Source organism: Arachis ipaensis, chromosome B2, assembly GCF_059453495.1.
Source record: "Arachis ipaensis isolate K30076 ecotype BB chromosome B2, ASM5945349v1, whole genome shotgun sequence".
In the NCBI taxonomy this organism is placed as follows: domain Eukaryota; kingdom Viridiplantae; phylum Streptophyta; class Magnoliopsida; order Fabales; family Fabaceae; genus Arachis; species Arachis ipaensis.
Window position 1 is genome coordinate 87,798,958 of NC_142437.1, and position 19,700 is coordinate 87,818,657.

General features: G+C 37.8%; 1 non-coding gene across 1 annotated transcript; it reads left to right on the plus strand.

Moving 5' to 3' along the window:
- Window positions 1-3,305: 3,305 nt before the first annotated feature.
- LOC148574735 (small nucleolar RNA R71) lies at window positions 3,306-3,413 on the plus strand. The gene has a single exon (XR_015906279.1). It is a non-coding gene; the product is annotated as a small nucleolar RNA R71 (small nucleolar RNA).
- Window positions 3,414-19,700: the final 16,287 nt, after the last annotated feature.

Sequence of the window (19,700 nt, forward strand, 5' to 3'; positions counted from 1 at the left end):
AGTGGGGATGATGGAGCGTTGGATGAACTCCAACCATCCTCTAGCCACAGGCTTAAGGTCCAGTCTTCTAAGTTAAACTGGTTTGCCTTTTGAGTCAATCTTCCATTGAGCTCTTTCCACACATATGTCCATGAGGACTTGGTCCAACCTTTGATCAAAGTTGACCCTTCTAGTGTAGGGGCGTGCATCTTCTTGCATCATAGACAAGTCAAACGCCAACCTCACATTTTCCGGACTAAAATCTAAGTATTTTCCCCGAACCATGGTGAGATAATTCTTTGGGTTCAGGTTCTTACTTTGATCATGGTTCCTAGTGATCTATGCATTAGCATAGAACTCTTGAACCATTAGAATTCCGACTTGTTGGATGGGTTTTGTTAGAACTTCCCAACCTCTTCTTTGGATTTCATGTCGGATTTCCGGATACTCATTTCTCTTGAGCTTGAAAGGAACCTCGGGGATCACCTTCTTCTTGGCCACAACATCATAGAAGTGGTCTTGATGAGCTTTGGAGATGAATTTTTCCATCTCCCATGGCTCGGAGGTGGAAGCTTTTGTCTTCCCTTTTCCTTTTTTAGAGGATTCTCCGGTCTTAGGTGCCATCAATGGTAATGGAAAAACAAAAAGTTATGCTTTAACCACACCAAACTTAGAATATTGCTCGCCCTCGAGCAAGAGAAGAAAGAATAGATGAAGAAGAAGAAATGGAGGATAGGAGGGAGAGGTGTATTCGGCCAAGAAGAGGAGGAAAGGGTTGTGTTGTGTGAAATTGAAGAAGAATGGAGGGCTTTATATAGGGAAGGGAGGGGGGGTTAAGGTTTGGCCATATGGGGAGGGTTTGGGTGGAAAAGTGATTTTGAATTTTGAAGGTAGGTGGGGTGTATGAAGTAGGTTTATGGGGAAGAGTGGGTGGATGTGAGTGGTGAATAGGTAATAGGGAAGAGAGCTTGAGGTGATTGGTGAAGGGTTTTGGGGAAGAGTATTTATTGGGAAGAGAGGATGAACATTGAGAAGAGGGAAGAGAGTGAGTGGTGGTAGGTGGGGATCCTGTGGGGTCCACAGATGCTGAGTTGATCCTGTAGGGTCCACAGATCCTGAGGTGTCAAGGAATTGCATCCTTGCACCAATTCGGCATGTAAAATGCCCTTGCATGCAATTCTGGCATTTAAACGCCGAATTGATGCTTGTTCTGGGCGTTCAGCGCCTAGATGCAGCATATTTCTGGCGTTGAACGCCAGCCAGATGCTTGTTTCTGGCATTCAGCGCCAGCTCTTCCTCAGTGTGCATTTCTGGCATCTGAACGCCAGGATGCTGCTTGTTTCTGGCGTTCAACGCCAGATCCATGCTCTGTTCTGGCGTTGAACGCCAGCCAGATGCTCCTTACTGGCGTTTAAACGGCAGTAAGATCCTCCTCTAGGGTGTGATTTTTCTTCTGCTGTTTTTGATTCCATTTTCAATTTTTATATTTATTTTGTGAGTCCACATGATCATGAACCTAATAAAACATGAAAGAACAACAAAAATAAAAATAAAATTAGATAAATAAAAATTGGGTTGCCTCCCAACAAGCGCTTCTTTAATGTCAATAGCTTGACAGTGGGCTCTCATGGAGCCTCACAGATGTTCAGAGCATTGTTGAGACTCCCCAACACCAAACTTAGAGTTTGGATATGGGAGTTCAACACCAAACTTAGAGTTTGGTTGTGGCCTCCCAACACCAAACTTAGAGTTTGACTGTGGGGGCTCTGGTTGACTCTGTTTTGAGAGAAGCTTACTGTGCCTCTTTTCCATGTTTACAGAAGGATGTCCTTGAGTTTTAAACACAAGGGAGTTCTCATTTAATTGAAGGACTAGTTCACCTCTGTCAACATCAATCACAGCTCTTGCTGTGGCTAGGAAGGGTCTTCCAAGGATGATGGATTCATCCTCATCCTTCCCAGTATCTAGGATTATGAAACCAGCAGGGATATAAAGGCCTTCAACCTTCACTAATATGTCTTCTACTTGTCCATAAGCTTGTTTTCTGGAATTGTCTGCCATCTCTAATGAGATTTTAGCAGCTTGTACCTCAAAGATTCCCAGTTTCTCCATTACAGAGAGTGGCATGAGGTTTATTCCTGACCCCAGATCACATAGAGCCTTTTCAAAGGTCATGGTGCCTATGGTACAAGGTATTAGGAACTTTCCAGGATCCTGTTTCTTCTGAGGCAATCTCAGTTGATCCAATGCATTTAGTTCATTGGTGAACAGGGGAGGTTCATCTCCCCAAGTCTCATTACCAAATAAATTGGCATTCAGCTTCATGATTGCACCAAGGAACTTGGCAACTTGCTCTTCAGTAACATCTTCATTCTCTTCAGAAGAAGAGTACTCTTCAGAGCTTATGAATGGCGTAAGGAGGTTTAATGGAATCTCTATGGTCTCTAGACGAGCCTCAGAGTCCTTTGGTTCCTCAAAGGGAAACTCCTTGTTGATCACTGGACGTCCCAGGAGGTCTTCCTCCTTGGGATTCACGTCCCCCCTTCCTCCTTGGATTCGGCCATGATGGTTATATCAATGGCCTTGCACTCTCCTTTTGGATTTTCTTCTGTATTACTTGGGAGAGCACTAGGAGGAGTTTCAGTGATCTTCTTACTCAGCTGGCCCAGTTGTGCCTCCAAATTTCTAATTGAGGACCTTGTTTCATTCATGAAACTTACAGTGGCCTTGGACAGATCAGAGACTAAGTTTGCTAAATTAGAGGTATTTTGTTCAGAGTTCTCTGTCTGTTGCTGAGAAGATGATGGAAAAGGTTTACTATTGTTAAACCTGTTTCTTCCACCATTATTAAAGCCTTGTTGAGGCTTTTGTTGATCCTTCCATGAGAGATTTAGGTGATTTCTCCATGAGGGATTATAGGTGTTTCCATATGCTTCACCCATGTAATTCACCTTTGCTATTACAGGGTTTTTAGGATCATAAGCTTCTTCTTCAGAAGATGCCTCTTGAATACTGTTGGATGCAGCTTGCATTCCATTCAGACTCTGAGAAATCATATTGACTTGCTGAGTCAATATTTTATTCTGAGCCAATATGGCATTCAGAGTATCAATTTCAAGAACTCCCTTCTTCTGAGGCATCTCATTACTCACAGGATTCCTCTCAGAAGTGTACATGAACTGGTTATTAGCAATTATGTCAATGAGTTCTTGAGCTTCTGCAGGCATTTTCTTTAGGTGAATAGATTCACCTGCAGAAGTATCCAATGACATCTTAGCTAATTCAGGCAGACCATCATAGAATATATCCAAGATGGTCCATTCTGAAAGCATGTCAGAAGGACACTTTTTGGTCAGTTGCTTGTATCTCTCCCAAGCTTCATAGAGGGATTCACCTTCTTTCTATCTGAAGGTTTGAACATCCACTCTAAGCTTGCTCAGCCTTTGAGAAGGAAAGAACTTGGCTAAGAAAGCCGTGACCAACTTATCCCAAGAGTTCAGGCTATATTTGGGTTGAGACTTGAGGGCCCAACCACACTCTAGCTCTGTCTCTTACAACAAACGGGAAAAGCATGAGCCTGTAGACTTCAGGATCTACTCCATTAGTCTTAACAGTATCACATATCTGCAAGAATTCAGTTAAGAACTGAAAAGGATCTTCAGATGGAAGTCCATAAAACTTGCAGTTTTGTTGCATCAGAGAAACTAATTGAGGTTTTAGCTCAAAATTGTTTGCTCCAATGGTAGGGATGGAGATGCTTCTTCCGTATAAATTGGAATTAGGTGTATTAAAGTCACCAAGCATCCTCCTTGCATTATTATTATTCGGCTACCATCTCTTCTTCCTGTTTGAAAATTTCTGTAAGGTTATCTCTGGATTGTTGTATTTTAGCTTCTCTTAGTTTCCTCTTCAGAGTCCTTTCAGATTCAGGGTCTGCTTTAACAAAAATATTCTTGTCCTTGCTCCTGCTCATATGAAAAAGAGGGAACAGAAAAATAATAATAATAGGGATCCTTTTTACCACAGTATAGAGGTTCCCTTGTGTGAGTAGAAGAAAAGAAGAGTAGAAGAGAGAAAAGAAAGGAGAATCCAAACAGAAGAGTGAGGATAGGAGCAGTGATTTGAGATGAAGAGAAGTGTTAGTAAATAAATAAATAAATAGAAGGAGATGAGAGAGAGGGAGGATTTTCGAAAATAAAATTTTGAAAAGGGGTTAGTGATTTTCGAAAATTAGGAATGAAATCAAATTAAAATTGAAAATTGAAATAACTATTTAATTAAAAAGAATTTTTGAAAAAGAGGGAAGATATTTTCGAAAATTAGAGAGAGAGAGAGTTAGTTAGGTAGTTTTGAAAAAGATAAAAAACAAACAAAAAGTTAATTAGTTAGTTGAAAAAGATTTGAAAATCAATTTTGAAAAGATAAGAAGATAAGAAGTTAGAAAAGATATTTGAAAGTCAAATTTTTGAAAAAGATAAGATTTAAAAAAAAAAGATATGATAGGAAGATATGATTAGAATTAGTTTTGAAAAAGATTTGATTTTTAAAATCATAATTAATGACTTAACTCACAAGAGATCACAAGATATGATTCTAGAATTTAAAGTTTGAATATTTCTTAACAAGTAAGTAACAAACTCGAAATTTTTTGAATCAAAACATTAATTGATGATGTGATTTTCGAAAATATGATATAAAAATAAGAAAAAGATTTTGAAAATATTTTGAAAAAGATTTTTGAAATTTTCGAAAATAAATAAAAAGAAATGGAAAAGATATGATTTTTGAAAAAGATTTGAAAAAGATAAGATTTTTAAATTGAAAATTTGATTTGACTCAAAAGAAACAACTAAGTTTTAAAAAGTTTTGAAAAAGTCAACTCAAATTTTCGAAATTTATGAGTGAAAAAGGGAAAGATATTTTTTTGATTTTTGAATTTTTAATGATGAAAGAGAAAAACATGAAAAAGACTCAATGCATGAAAGTTATGGATCAAAACAATGAATGCATGCAAGAATGCTATGAATGTCAAGATGAACACCAAGAACACTTTGAAGGTCATGATGAACATCAAGAATATATTTTTGAAAAATTTTCAATGCAAAGAAAATATGCAAGACACCAAACTTATAAATCTTTCATGTTCAGACACTATGAATGCAAAAATGCACATGAAAAACAAGAAAAGACACAAAACAAGAAAACATCAAGATCAAACAAGAAGACTTACCAAGAACAACTTGAAGATCATGAAAAACACTATGAATGCATGAATTTTTTCGAAAATTTTATGCAAACTTTAAAACATGCAATTGACACCAAACTTAAAATTGACTCAAAACTCAAATAAGAAACATGAAATATTTTTTTTTATTTTTATGATTTTCTAATTTTTTGTTGGTATTTTTTGAAAATTAATTTGAAAAAGAAAAATAAGGATTCCAAAATTTTTAATATGAATTCCAGGAATCTTGCATTCTTAGTCTAAAGCTTCAGTCCAGGAATTAGACATGGCTCACTAGCCAGCCAAGCTTTCAATGAAAGCTCCGGTCCAAAACACTAAACATGGCCAATGGCCAGCCAAGCTTTAAGTGACAAATCAAGCATACAGCAGCTGATGGATTAGCAACAACTAGCTTGCTCTTGATAATGTTGGGTTGAAAGCCCCAGTCCAAAAGAATTTAGACATGACTTTACAGCCAGCTAGGCTTCACATGCTTCATGAAACTCTAGAATTCATTCTTAAAAATTCTGAAGAATATTATATTTTTGAAAAGATTTATATATATTTTTTTTTTCAAAAATTAATTGAAAAACAAAAAAAAAAGAAAATATTTTTTTTGAAAAATTTTTGAAAACTTTTTGAAAATAAAATAAGAAGAAAATTACCTAATCTGAGCAACAAGATGAACCGTCAGTTGTCCAAACTCGAACAATCCCCGGCAACGGTGCTAAAAACTTGGTGTTGTTGCCGGACCGAAAATTTGGCACTGATGTTACCGGACCAAAAGCTTGCCGAAAACTCGAACAATCCCCGGCAATGGCGCCAAAAACTTGGTATGCGAAATTGTTACTCTGAGGTTGTAAAATTTGTTGTTCGTTCTCTCCTTGGCAATGGCGCCAACAACTGGTGCACAATACCATGGTCCAAACATAACTTCACAACTTCGCACAACTAACCAGCAAGTGCACTGGGTCGTCCAAGTAATAAAACCTTACGTGAGTAAGGGTCGATCCCACGGAGATTGTTGGTATGAAGCAAGCTATGGTCACCTTGTAAATATCAGTCAGGCGGATATCAAATGGTTATGGAGTTTTCGAAAATAAATACTAAATAAATAGAAAGTAAAGATAGAAATACTTATGTAATTCATTGGTGAGAATTTCAGATAAGCGTATAGAGATGCTTTCGTTCTTCTGAACTTCTGCTTTCCTGCTATCTTCATCCAATCACCTACTCCTTTCCATGGTAAACTTTATGTAAGGGCATCACCGTTGTCAATGGCTACATCCCATCCTCTTGTGAAAAAGGTCCAAATGCTCTGTCACAGCACGGCTAATCATCTGAGGTTCTCGATCATACTGGAATAGGATTCACCCTCCTTTTGCGTTTGTCACTACGCCCAGCACTCGCGAGTTTGAAGTTCGTCACAGTCATTCAATCCCTGAATCCTACTTGGAATACCACAGACAAGGTTTATACTTTCCGGATTCTCATGAATGCCGCCATCAATCTAGCTTATACCACGAAGATTCTGATTAAGAGATCCAAGAGATATTCATTCAATCTAAGGTGGAACGGAAGTGGTTGTTAGGCACGCGTTCGTAAGGGAATGATGATGATTGTCACATTCATCACATTCATATAGAAGTGCGAATGGATATCTTAGAAGCGGAATAAGTTGAATTGAATAGAGAAACAGTAGTACTTTGCATTAATTCGTGAGGAACAGCAGAGCTCCACACCTTAATCTATGGAGTGTAGAAACTCTACCGTTAAAAATACATAAGAGATGAAGGTTCAGGCATGGCCGAGAGGCCAGCCCCCAACGTGATCAATATGATCTAAAGATGAATTAAAAATCATAAGATGTCTAATACAATAGTAAAAATTCCTATTTATACTAAACTAGTTACTAGGGTTTACAGAAGTAAGTAATTGATGCATAAATCCACTTCCGGGGCCCACTTGGTGTGTGCTTGGGATGAGTTTGAAGTTTACACGTGGAGAGATCATTCTTGGAGTTGAACGCCAGTTTGTAACGTGTTTCTGGCGTTCAACTCTGGTTTGTGACGTGTTTCTGGCGTTTAACTCCAGACTTCAGTGTAGAACTAGCGTTCAACGCCCTTTTGCGTCATCTAAACTCGGCCAAAGTATGAACTATTATATATTGCTGGAAAGCCCTTGATGTCTACTTTCCAACTCAATTGAAAGCGAGCCATTTTGAGTTCTGTAGCTCCAGAAAATCCACTTTGAGTGCAGGGATGTCAGAATCCAACAGCATCAGCAGTCCTTCTTCAACCTCTGAATCTGATTTTTGCTCAAGTCCCTCAATTTCAGCCAGAAAGTACCTGAAATCACAAAAAACATACAAACTCATAGTAAAGTCCAGAAATGTGAATTTAACATAAAAACTAATAAAAACATCCCTAAAAGTAACTAGATCCTACTAAAAACATACTAAAAACAATGCCAAAAAGCGTATAAATTATCCGCTCATCGGTGATCAATCTCAATATCCCAAGTTAAATGCTTCAATTTAACAAAGGTATGCTCATGAATTTCATGCTAGATGTATCAGTTAGATACCCTAACTAGCACAGCATAGACTCAGAGTATGCATTGAAGCATAAGTAGTTCCATCCCTCAGGCTCACAAGAATGAACTGTTCTGATACTATAATGTAACACCCTAATATTTAAATCCTTATGCTCGAGTCATAAGTCAATGATAATAAGGAGGTACAACTCTCAAGTAGATTATAATACTTAATTACAATTAAAAAAAAGAAAGATTAATCGAGAAGCCTGAAGAGAGTGAAAATAAAATCGGGAAGTCGTAACACTCACGTATCGAAAAATAAAAGGCAAAGCGTAAATCGAAAATGATACGAAGATAAAGCCATAAAGAAGAGTAAGAATAAGACAAAGTATAGATATACAACATAAGTAAATAGCCACTAGTTGCGACCCGCGAAGTTTAGGCCGACTAGATTACAGTATAAAAGTAGTTGACAACAGTATTTCCTAGTCTCTCCTAAATGATACAAAGAGGCCTCTATAGGCAAGTCCCAAAGGAGATCAATACAAAATATAAAGCAGAGAATATAAGGTCTTCGCTATCTCTCAGATGAACCATAGCTCACTTCTGAGCACCTAAACATGTGTCTGGGAAGCAAAAGATATATACAGAATGAGAACCTCGAACCCATGGATTTCTGGTACGGTAAAAGTGCCAAATAAATACAATGCACTATAATAAAAACTCACTAAGCATCCTAAACTTCCTTTCATCAACTATTCATCCTAGGTTTTCACTAATCCATAAATAGGCAACTGTCATAAGGGAATACTAAATCTAATTCATCTTTCAAATCTTTCCCAACTTTCCAATTCTCCAACATAACAGAATCCAGAATCATAAACAAAACTATCACCAGTTATTGTCTCAGTAATTCTATATCAATATCTCATATCTTCACCTAGAGCAAGTGAAATCACTTCACCGCATCTACCCAGAGAACTCAAATCATCTCATTTAATATTCATCATTATTAATCAATCATCTTATCATTTCATTTCAACAAGAATAGCCCTCAGCGTCAACCGATACCAGCATGAAGGACCTCTCAGTTGTACAAACACATGTAATGCAGACAAATAATACACAAGTATATTCAGGTAAGGCAAATAGCACATAGTCACATAGTATGGCAAATACAGTTAAACAAACCAAAACAACTAGGCAAAGCCAAACAAATCAAACATATGCAAATGATGTATGCCTGCCCTATGCCTGATGATATCATCTGTCGGTTATATAGCCAACCTGACATGTCCTGGTATCTAACCATTGGACAGTCCCTACGAGCGCGCATCCCTAAGCTCAAAATCATAATGATTCAAAATAAAAATATCCATGGGGGAGAGCTCATCTGGAAAGGTCTAAGAGTCCGGCCACACTTACGACACAGGGTCAACAGAATCTCGGATCTCAACCTAGAGCAAGTGGAGCTGACCCACTGCATCTACCTAGGAAATCTGAAACTCAGATAATTTCTCAAGTCTCAAATCATTCTTGACTGGGAGCAAGTAGGGGCTAACCACTGCATCTACCCTAGGAGACTCAAACCAAACCCAGAGCAAGTGGATCAATTCCACTGCACCTACCCAGGCAGGTATATCTCACCACATCTCGGAGCAAGCAAAATTACTCTACTGTATCTACCCAAGCAGGTATATCTCACCATATCTCGGAGCAAGCGAAATCACTCCACTGCATCTACCCAGGCAGGTGCATCACAATTAGGTTCATATTCAAGATCAATCTCATAATCATTATCATTCTCATCGTCAATCTCATATTTATCATTATTCTCATTATCAATATCATAAGCATCATCATTCTCATTATCAATCTCATAAGCATCATCATTCTCATTATCAATCGCATAATCATCATCACTCTCATTAACAATCTCATAATCATCATCGTTCTCACTTAACCTCTTGTTTCTTTTTCTCAATTTTACTAACTCAACTCATTTGGCTTTATCCCTAACTTTTCCATCCTTAATTCCACCGTCTCTTGACTCGTATCGAAGTTTATAAAGGTTTAGAAGACCAAAAGAATAGTTAAAAGTCATAAAAACACTTTTATTCCAAATTCTAGAAAGTGTGCGTCCGCATACATGTAGTGTGCGTACGCACAAGATGAAGATCTGAGTGCGTACGTACGCATGCAAAAGGCCCGCGTATGCATACACGGATTTTGGACCATATTGCGTACGCAAGCAGTGTCCGCATACAAAGGGCACTTGGCAGAGGGGAACGTCTGTGTATGCATGTCCAGAGACGCGTACGCATCCATATCAGAAAACAAAAAAATTGATATGTTGCAGAAATAAGTTTTTCAGTCCAATTTTCAAAACCTCATAAGTTTTTCCACAAAATTCCGTTTTCAACCATTCTTGTATCGTTGGAAAGATTGTTGAATGAACTTTCATAAAAATCTAGTTTTGAAGAATTTCCAACTTCGATGGCCGAATTACGGACCGCCAAAGTTGGTCAAAAATCGGGTTTTACCTAAGAACAGAAATCACTAATTTTTTTCCAAGGTTCACAAGCCAAATTCATTTTCATCTATCAAATTGACCCCAAATAAACCAAATTCACCAATTTACATTCAATCAAATTCAAACCCACCTGATCAGTCTTGGTTTAGAATCCTGCTTGGTTAGAAGGTACTTAAGAGCAGCATGGTCAGTATAAACAATAACCTTGGAACCAATTAAGTAGGATTTAAACTTATCAAATGCATACACAACTGCCAGTAATTCCTTTTCTATAGTTGTATAATTCTTTTAAGCATCATTTAGTACACGACTAGCATAGTAAATGACGTGCATAAGCTTGTCTTGTCTCTATCCCAAGACAACATGATAAACCCCAATTTTGAAGTTTATCATATGCTTAATTTATGGGATTTTATCAACTTATCTCACATTTATTCAATGAAATAGCATTGTTTTTTAATTCTCCTTAAATTTGTGCTTAAGCGTAAAAACATGCTTTTTATGCCTTAAATTTACCAATTTTAATTCACCTTTAATTCCACTCGATGCCTTTATATGTTTATTTGTGAATTCAGGATTGAAAGGGCAAGGAATAGATCAAATAGGTGAAGAGAAAAACATGCGAGATGGAGAATTCATAGAAAAATAAGGATTTGGAGTGCTTAGAGCGACGCGTACGCGTGAAGAAGAGGTCGTCCAGTCGACGTGTATGCGTGACCCATGCGTACACGTCACAATCAGCCGTGACCTCATTAAAGTGAATACGCTGGAGGCAATTTCTGAGCTTCCCAGGCCCAAATCCAACTCATTTCTGAGGCTATTTCATGCAGAATTGAAGATTGGACAAGGGGGAGCAATTAGATTAGGTTAGCATCATGTTGTAGGTAGTTTTCTAGAGAGAGAAAGCTTCTCTCTAGAATTAGGGTTTTAGGTTAATTTCATCTTAGATTTAGGTTTAATTTCTTGCTCTCATATAGTTTTCTTTATAATTTCTTGTTCTTACATCTTTATTCTTCTTAGTTCTCTTGTCAATTTCCCCTTTTATGCCTCTTTTATGTTGATGCACTCTTGTTGGATTTGGATTTCCTTTTAATGCAATTTATGTTTTATGTTTCTTTGATGTTTAATTGATCTTTTATTGTTATTTTCTTGCTCTGGGTAGTTGTAGATTTTATTATTCTTGTAATTTTATGATGCTTTCCTTTTATACCTTCCAAGTGTTTGACAAAATGCTTGGTTGGATGTTAGAGTAACTTTTTGAGCATTCTTGGCTTGGAAAGGGAAATTGGGCAATCTTGAGTCATTAATACCCAATTTAGATTGGTGATCTAGAGTTGTTAGTTAATATTGTTTCCATTTACTCTAATCTCTTGCTAATTCAATTAGTAAGTTGATTAGGACTTTTGGATTGTGATTAACTAGTCTTATTTGACTTTCTCTCATGTGAAGATAAAATTATACCTTCTTCCATTGTTGGAGATGACTAAATGGGATTAGCTCTTGTTAATCATTGTATGATGATTAATGACTAGGATAGAAAGCCTATATTCTCAATTCTTGCCATGAATGTCTCTCTTTATTACTTGCTTTATTTAATTGTTTGCTTTACTTTTGTTGCCTTTTTAATTTCTTGTTTTATCAACCCAGCCCCGTTGAACTTCATAACCAATAATTAGGCACTCGATTACAATTCCTAGGGAGAACGACCCGAGACTAATACCTTCAGTTATTTTTATTGGGTTGGACTTGGGACAACCAAAAATTAAACTTTGATTGAGCATTACTTGTCGGTTTGGAACTATACTTGCAACGAAGTTATTTCCTCTAACCGAGAAGAAAATTCTAAGCCGATGGTTTTGCTCTTTCAAGTTTTTGGTGCCGTTGCTGGGGAATTATAATGTGTGCTTGTTATTGGTTATTGTATATATGTGAATATTGTGAATATGTTTGCCTTTTGTTTCTTTGTTAGGTTTTGCTAGTTTTAGGATTTGGTTTTCTTTGTTTCTTATTAGATTTTGTTTTCATTTGCTATTGCTACTATAAATTCTCACCCCTTTGGCTATGAGTTTGGTTCAAATTATGTTGTAGGAAATGGGAATTACAATGACAACATGCATCAAGGATGGAACAATCAAAGATGGGAGGAGCCTCAAGGAATTGATCACTCTTCTTGGCAACAACCTCCTCCGGTTTCTTATGGGTACAATCCAACTCCTAATGCATACCAACCTAATGGATGTGGTGACGCTCATTGTGGTTGTCAACCACAATCACCATATGCCTATGAACCACTGATGCCAAGGCATCTTAGGCGAGTTTCACTAGCATTTTTCTGTTAGTTTTAGTTGTTTTATGCACTTTCTTGAGCTTAAAGTAACCAAGAATGGTTAAATGAATAACAAAGCAATGAACCATCCAAACAGTATGATTTTTATGCAAATTTCATGAGTTTTTAGTTATATTACTTGAATGCTATGAATGGAAGATTCTCATGAAAATTTGCAAGACTTTGATGCAGTTGTTTGGATGATTTCAGGGAAGAAGAGGCTAGGCAAGGAAGCAACAAAAATCAATAAAGGAAGCTTGAATATCACATGTGGAGTTTAAGTTCCAGTTTAAGCTTAAACTGGAACTTAAACGGCCAAAATCATGAAAGCTGAGGAAAGGGTGAAAGTGGCGTTTAACCTCCAGTTTAACCTTAAACTGGAAGTTAAACGCCAGAAATGGGAAATGCACCAGGGAGCCATTTCCACGTTTAAGCTCCAGTTTAACCTTAAACTGGAGCTTAAACGTGTTCGACCTCCAGGGCTACCTTTCTCCATTTCCACGTTTAAGCTCCAGTTTAACCTTAAACTGGAGCTTAAACGTGTTCGACACCTCCAGGGCTACCTTTCTCCGCTTCCACGTTTAAGCTCCAGTTTAACCTTAAACTGGAGCTTAAACGTGTTCGACCTCCAGGATGGCTTTCTCTATTTCCACGTTTAAGCTCCAGTTTAACCTTAAACTGGAGCTTAAACATGTTCGACCTCCAGGGCTGCATTTCCTATCTCCACGTTTAAGCTTCAGTTTAACCTTAAACTGAAGCTTAAACGTGTTCGACTACGTTACCCTCCAGGGCTGCCTTCTTCCATTTCCACGTTTAAGCTTCAGTTTAACCTTAAACTGAAGCTTAAACGTGCTTCCACAAAAGGCATCACTGGAAGTGTCTGGCGTTTAAGCTGCAGTTTAAGCTTAAACTGCAACTTAAACGCCACTATTGGAAAAGGTTTCTGGGCCAAAAATATTGCAGTTTAAGTTAGCTTTTGAGCACAAACATTAACTTAAACGTACTCTGGTATGAAACCCAATTGAATATCATGGTTTATGGGATTGGGCCTGAAGGATTGATGAGTCTGGAATTTCAATTTGTTGAGTCATGTGTCATTACTTGATTATCACTAAGTTGGCTCAATGAATGTTACAGAATGTGGATCAGCAGCCTCATCAAGATTATGGATCATAAACCCAAAGCAAAAGGAAAGCAGGGAGAGGCCTCAAAGCCCAAGAAACACAACAGAAGCTCAATATAGAAAGTGTATAAATAGGATAGAATTTAAGTTAGGAAGTACTTTACTTTTTCATTTTGGCTAGTTTTCATACCTTTGTAATTGAATTCAGAGCTATGACTCACTAAACCCCCTTTCATTGGGTTAGGGAGCTCTATTGTAATTCAATGAATCAATAATAGTTTATCTTCTTCTTCAATCTTTTCTCTTGAATTTTGTTAGAAAGCTTCTCGATCTAATTCCATTGGGTAGTTGTCTTGGGAAAGAAACTACCCATAATTGGAATCCTTCGGAACCTTGGGAAAGGAATGGAGGATTCATGCTAGAGAAGCTTTCTCACAGTGAATTGGATTGGGGTTTGGATGGATATTGTGACATGTAATCCTACCAAATTGTGGTTCATGAAACTGTGTGGTATAATCAGTGATCGAGCATCATCTCTTCTTATGAACATTTAAAGCAAGGGATTGGGAATTTGTTTGTTTTTAGAGAGAATTGGTGAGCCAAGGGATTGGGATCCAATCATATAAGATTGCCAAGCAAAATTCAATGAACGCATTGGTTGAGGAAGAGATAAACATGTTTTGATTCGGAGATCTCAATATCTCCTATAACCCAATGAATTCCCCATCTCCGATTTTCACTTTCTCTTTACATTCTGCAACTCAATTCATGCAATCACCCCCATTCCCTTTTAATTTCAGCAATTTAGCTTCTGCTCTTTAATTCATGCAATTTAAGATTCCGCCATTTCAATTTCTTGCTATTTACGTTTCCCGCCAATTTTACATTCCGCAATTCTCATCTAATTCTTGATTCCGCTCAACTAAACACACTTCTAATCCGAATTGCTCATTCAACCAATCCTTGTGGGATTCGACCTCACTCTATTGTGAGTTTTTACTTGACGATAACCGGTACACTTGCCGGAAGGAATTTTGCCGATCGTGCAATTTCCTAAATTGTGGCATAACTAGTTTATGCGCATCTAAAGAGTGATGAAGTTGCTTGCTTCTCAAGCACTTGAGTGGTTAGCTCAACTATGTGTGGGTAAGTATCTGAGTCTTAAGTTGGTGTGTGAACACCAAACTTAGTCTCCCACTTACTTCTCTGTTCTTTGAATCCTTGAGTTCTCTTTGGAATGAAGTTGCTGCTAAGGGTTTTAAGCATTTCTGTGACTGCTTTCCCACCCAACTTCATCGCTCTAGATGCGCATAAATTAGTTATGCCACGATTTAGGAAATTGCACGATCGGCAAAATTCCTTCCGGTAAGTGCACCGGTTATCGTCAAGTAAAAACTCACAATAGAGTGAGGTCGAATCCCACAAGGATTGGTTGAATGAGCAATTCAGATTAGAAGTGTGTTTAGTTGAGCGGAATCAAGAATTAGATGAGAATTGCGGAATGTAAAATTGGCGGGAAACGTAAATAGCAAGAAATTGAAATGGCGGAATCTTAAATTGCATGAATTAAAGAGCAGAAGCTAAATTGCTGAAATTAAAAGGGAATGGGGGTGATTGCATGAATTGAGTTGCAGAATGTAAAGAGAAAGTGAAAATCGGAGATGGGGAATTCATTGGGTTATAGGAGATATTGAGATCTCCGAATCAAAACATGTTTATCTCTTCCTCAACCAATGCGTTCATTGAATTTTGCTTGGCAATCTTATATGATTGGATCCCAATCCCTTGGCTCACCAATTCTCTCTAAAAACAAACAAATTCCCAATCCCTTGGTTTAAATGTTCATAAGAAGAGATGATGCTCGATCACTGATTATACCACACAGTTTCATGAACCACAATTTGGTAGGATTACATGTCACAATATCCATCCAAACCCCAATCCAATTCACTGTGAGAAAGCTTCTCTAGCATGAATCCTCCATTCCTTTCCCAAGGTTCCGAAGGATTCCAATTATGGGTAGTTTCTTTCCCAAGACAACTACCCAATGGAATTAGATCGAGAAGCTTTCTAACAAAATTCAAGAGAAAAGATTGAAGAAGAAGATAAACTATTATTGATTCATTGAATTACAATAGAGCTCCCTAACCCAATGAAAGGGGGTTTAGTGAGTCATAGCTCTGAATTCAATTACAAAGGTATGAAAACTAGCCAAAATGAAAAAGTAAAGTACTTCCTAACTTAAATTCTATCCTATTTATACACTTTCTATATTGAGCTTCTGTTGTGTTTCTTGGGCTTTGAGGCCTCTCCCTGCTTTCCTTTTGCTTTGGGTTTATGATCCATAATCTTGATGAGGCTGCTGATCCACATTCTGTAACATTCATTGAGCCAACTTAGTGATAATCAAGTAATGACACATGACTCAACAAATTGAAATTCCAGACTCATCAATCCTTCAGGCCCAATCCCATAAACCATGATATTCAATTGGGTTTCATACCAGAGTACGTTTAAGTTAATGTTTGTGCTCAAAAGCTAACTTAAACTGCAATATTTTTGGCCCAGAAACCTTTTCCAATAGTGGCGTTTAAGTTGCAGTTTAAGCTTAAACTGCAGCTTAAACGCCAGACACTTCCAGTGATGCCTTTTGTGGAAGCACGTTTAAGCTTCAGTTTAAGGTTAAACTGAAGCTTAAACGTGGAAATGGAAGAAGGCAGCCCTTGAGGGTAACGTAGTCGAACACGTTTAAGCTTCAGTTTAAGGTTAAACTGAAGCTTAAACGTGGAGATAGGAAATGCAGCCCTGGAGGTCGAACACGTTTAAGCTCCAGTTTAAGGTTAAACTGGAGCTTAAACGTGGAAATAGAGAAAGCCATCCTGGAGGTCGAACACGTTTAAGCTCCAGTTTAAGGTTAAACTGGAGCTTAAACGTGGAAGCGGAGAAAGGTAGCCCTGGAGGTGTCGAACACGTTTAAGCTCCAGTTTAAGGTTAAACTGGAGCTTAAACGTGGAAATGGAGAAAGGTAGCCCTGGAGGTCGAACACGTTTAAGCTCCAGTTTAAGGTTAAACTGGAGCTTAAACGTGGAAATGGAGAAAGGTAGCCCTGGAGGTCGAACACGTTTAAGCTCCAGTTTAAGGTTAAACTGGAGCTTAAACGTGGAAATGGCTCCCTGGTGCATTTCCCATTTCTGGCGTTTAACTTCCAGTTTAAGGTTAAACTGGAGGTTAAACGCCACTTTCACCCTTTCCTCAGCTTTCATGATTTTGGCCGTTTAAGTTCCAGTTTAAGCTTAAACTGGAACTTAAACTCCACATGTGATATTCAAGCTTCCTTTATTGATTTTTGTTGCTTCCTTGCCTAGCCTCTTCTTCCCTGAAATCATCCAAACAACTGCATCAAAGTCTTGCAAATTTTCATGAGAATCTTCCATTCATAGCATTCAAGTAATATAACTAAAAACTCATGAAATTTGCATAAAAATCATACTGTTTGGATGGTTCATTGCTTTGTTATTCATTTAACCATTCTTGGTTACCTTAAGCTCAAGAAAGTGCATAAAACAACTAAAACTAACAGAAAAATGCTAGTGAAACTCGCCTAAGATGCCTTGGCATCACAACACCAAACTTAATACTTGCTTGTCCCTAAGCAAGTCCTGAGTTATTTGAGAAGAAAGTATGAAACAGAAAGCAATTACATTGGCTATATTAGTAAGCACTTGAAGTTCATCAGAAGGGTTTTATGCAGAAAGTTGCAGCATCACTTTTTCATTCTTATCAGGTAAGATTATCACTTTTTCATTGCATTCATCAAACACTGCTATGGCCTCTTGTTATTCTTATGTCCTTGGCACTTTTCTCTTCTTTGTTTTTCTTTTCTTTTTCTTTGAGCTCCTTTGCTCTTTGTTTGCTTAGTGTCATGTGTTGCACAAGCCTTTGGCATTTTCTTTTTCTTATCAGTGCACTACACATATCCACTGCAGGCATTTTAGTTCACATTTCTTCTTGAGACATTGGTGCCCAGCACCTCTTTGTGTGACTAAATGTTTTGTATTTAGGTTGCTCTTGATAATGGACTTTTGGTTGATAATCCCGGGTTAGTTAACCCAAGTTACCAAGTGTTGAAACACTCCTCAGAACCTATTCATCCAAGCATATCCTTAATACATAAACACCACAGGCATTTGTCTCAGAAGTTCGAACCATTGGTGCCTAGCTTATTTTCTCAATTTTTTTTTCTTTTTGGTTGCCCTTTTTCAGTGGCTTTTTCTTCTTCTTTTTCTTTCTTTTTTTTTTTATGGCCAAAGACATTTATTTATCAAGATCCATAGACAGTTTTCAATTTCTACACAAAAAATGATAATTCTACACTCTATTTCCAGTGATCTGACTAAACAATCAAGCATGCATACCACCACTTAATTCTACTTGATTTGTCACTAATTGAGCCCAGCTACTTTTGTTCAAACTTTTCTTTTAATTTTTGGAAACAGAACAAGCACGGCAAGCATTTGTTTAAGAAGGTGAAGTTATATCCAAACATCTAGGCATTCACTTTATTCAAAGCAATAAACAGACAAACATACTAGAACTTTCATTCCAGAAAGATTCAACAATTACAGTTTAAATCAGAACAAGCATGCTTTTGTTTGCCCTTTTTAAAGAATTGTCAAGGAATAATACCACCTTGTGAAATTCCTTGTTTTCTCTTTGTTGCCAGGAAACAATTTGATTTCTCCTTCTTCTCCTAGTTGTTGTTTCATGCTCTTTCTAAGATCCTTGTTTCCTTTCCTGCAAAGAGTGATGAAGTTGCTTGCTTCTCAAGCACTTGAGTGGTTAGCTCAACTATATATGGGTAAGTGTCTGAGTCTTAAGTTGGTGTGTGAACACCAAACTTAGTCTTCTACTTACTCCTCTGCTCTTTGAGTCCTTGAAATCTCCTTGGAATGAAGTTGCTACTAAGGATTTTAAGCATTTCTATGATTGCTTAGAATGGTTGTTCCTTTCATATAATTCAAAGGTTGTTGTGTTCAGTTAATCTGTGTGGTGGAACACCAAACTTGGAGTCACACATTCCCCTTTGAATTATTGATCCACGAATTCATTGTTTGGTGTGAAACACCAAACTTAATTCCTTGCAATGCACAGAAACTACTTCACCTTTTTATTGAAACAAATAAAAGAAACAGCAAGGTAGTATTACCTCAGGTTGGGTTGCCTCCCAACAAGCGCTTCTTTAACGTCATTAGCTTGACGGTCAGCTGCCTCAGTTGAGGTGATATTTAACTTTGTCCTTCTCCTCCACATCTCCCAAGTAATGTTTGAGTCTTTGACCATTCACCGTGAAGGTTCGTTGTGACTTTTCTTCCATGATTTCTATTTGTCCATATTGGGAAACTTTGGTGACAAGGAATGGTCCAGACCACCTTGATTTTAGCTTCCCTGGAAATAGCTTCAGCCTAGAATTGTAGAGCAATACTTTTTGTCCCTCCTCAAATTTCCTTGGGGCTATGTTGCTGTCATGCTTCTTCTTTGCTCTTTCTTTGTAAATTTTGGCATTCTCATAGGCTTCAGCTCTGAATTCTTCCAACTCTTGAATTTGCAACATCCTTCTTTCTCCAGCAGCTTTGCTGTCCAAGTTCAAGAGTTTCAAGGCCCAGAATGCCTTGTGCTCCAACTCCAGTGGCAAATGGCAAGCTTTTCCATATACTAGTTGGTAAGGAGACATTCCAATTGGTGTCTTGAAAGCTGTCCTATATGCCCAAAGAGCATCATCCAGCTTAATCGACCAGTCCTTCCTTGAAGTTCCCACAGTCTTTTCCAGGATTCTTTTGAGTTCCCTATTAGATATTTCGGCTTGCCCACTTGTCTGTGGATGGTATGGTGTGGCTACCTTGTGTTTAACTCCATATTTTAGAAGCAATGCCTCTAATGGTTTGTTGCAGAAGTGGCTTCCTCCATCACTGATGATTGT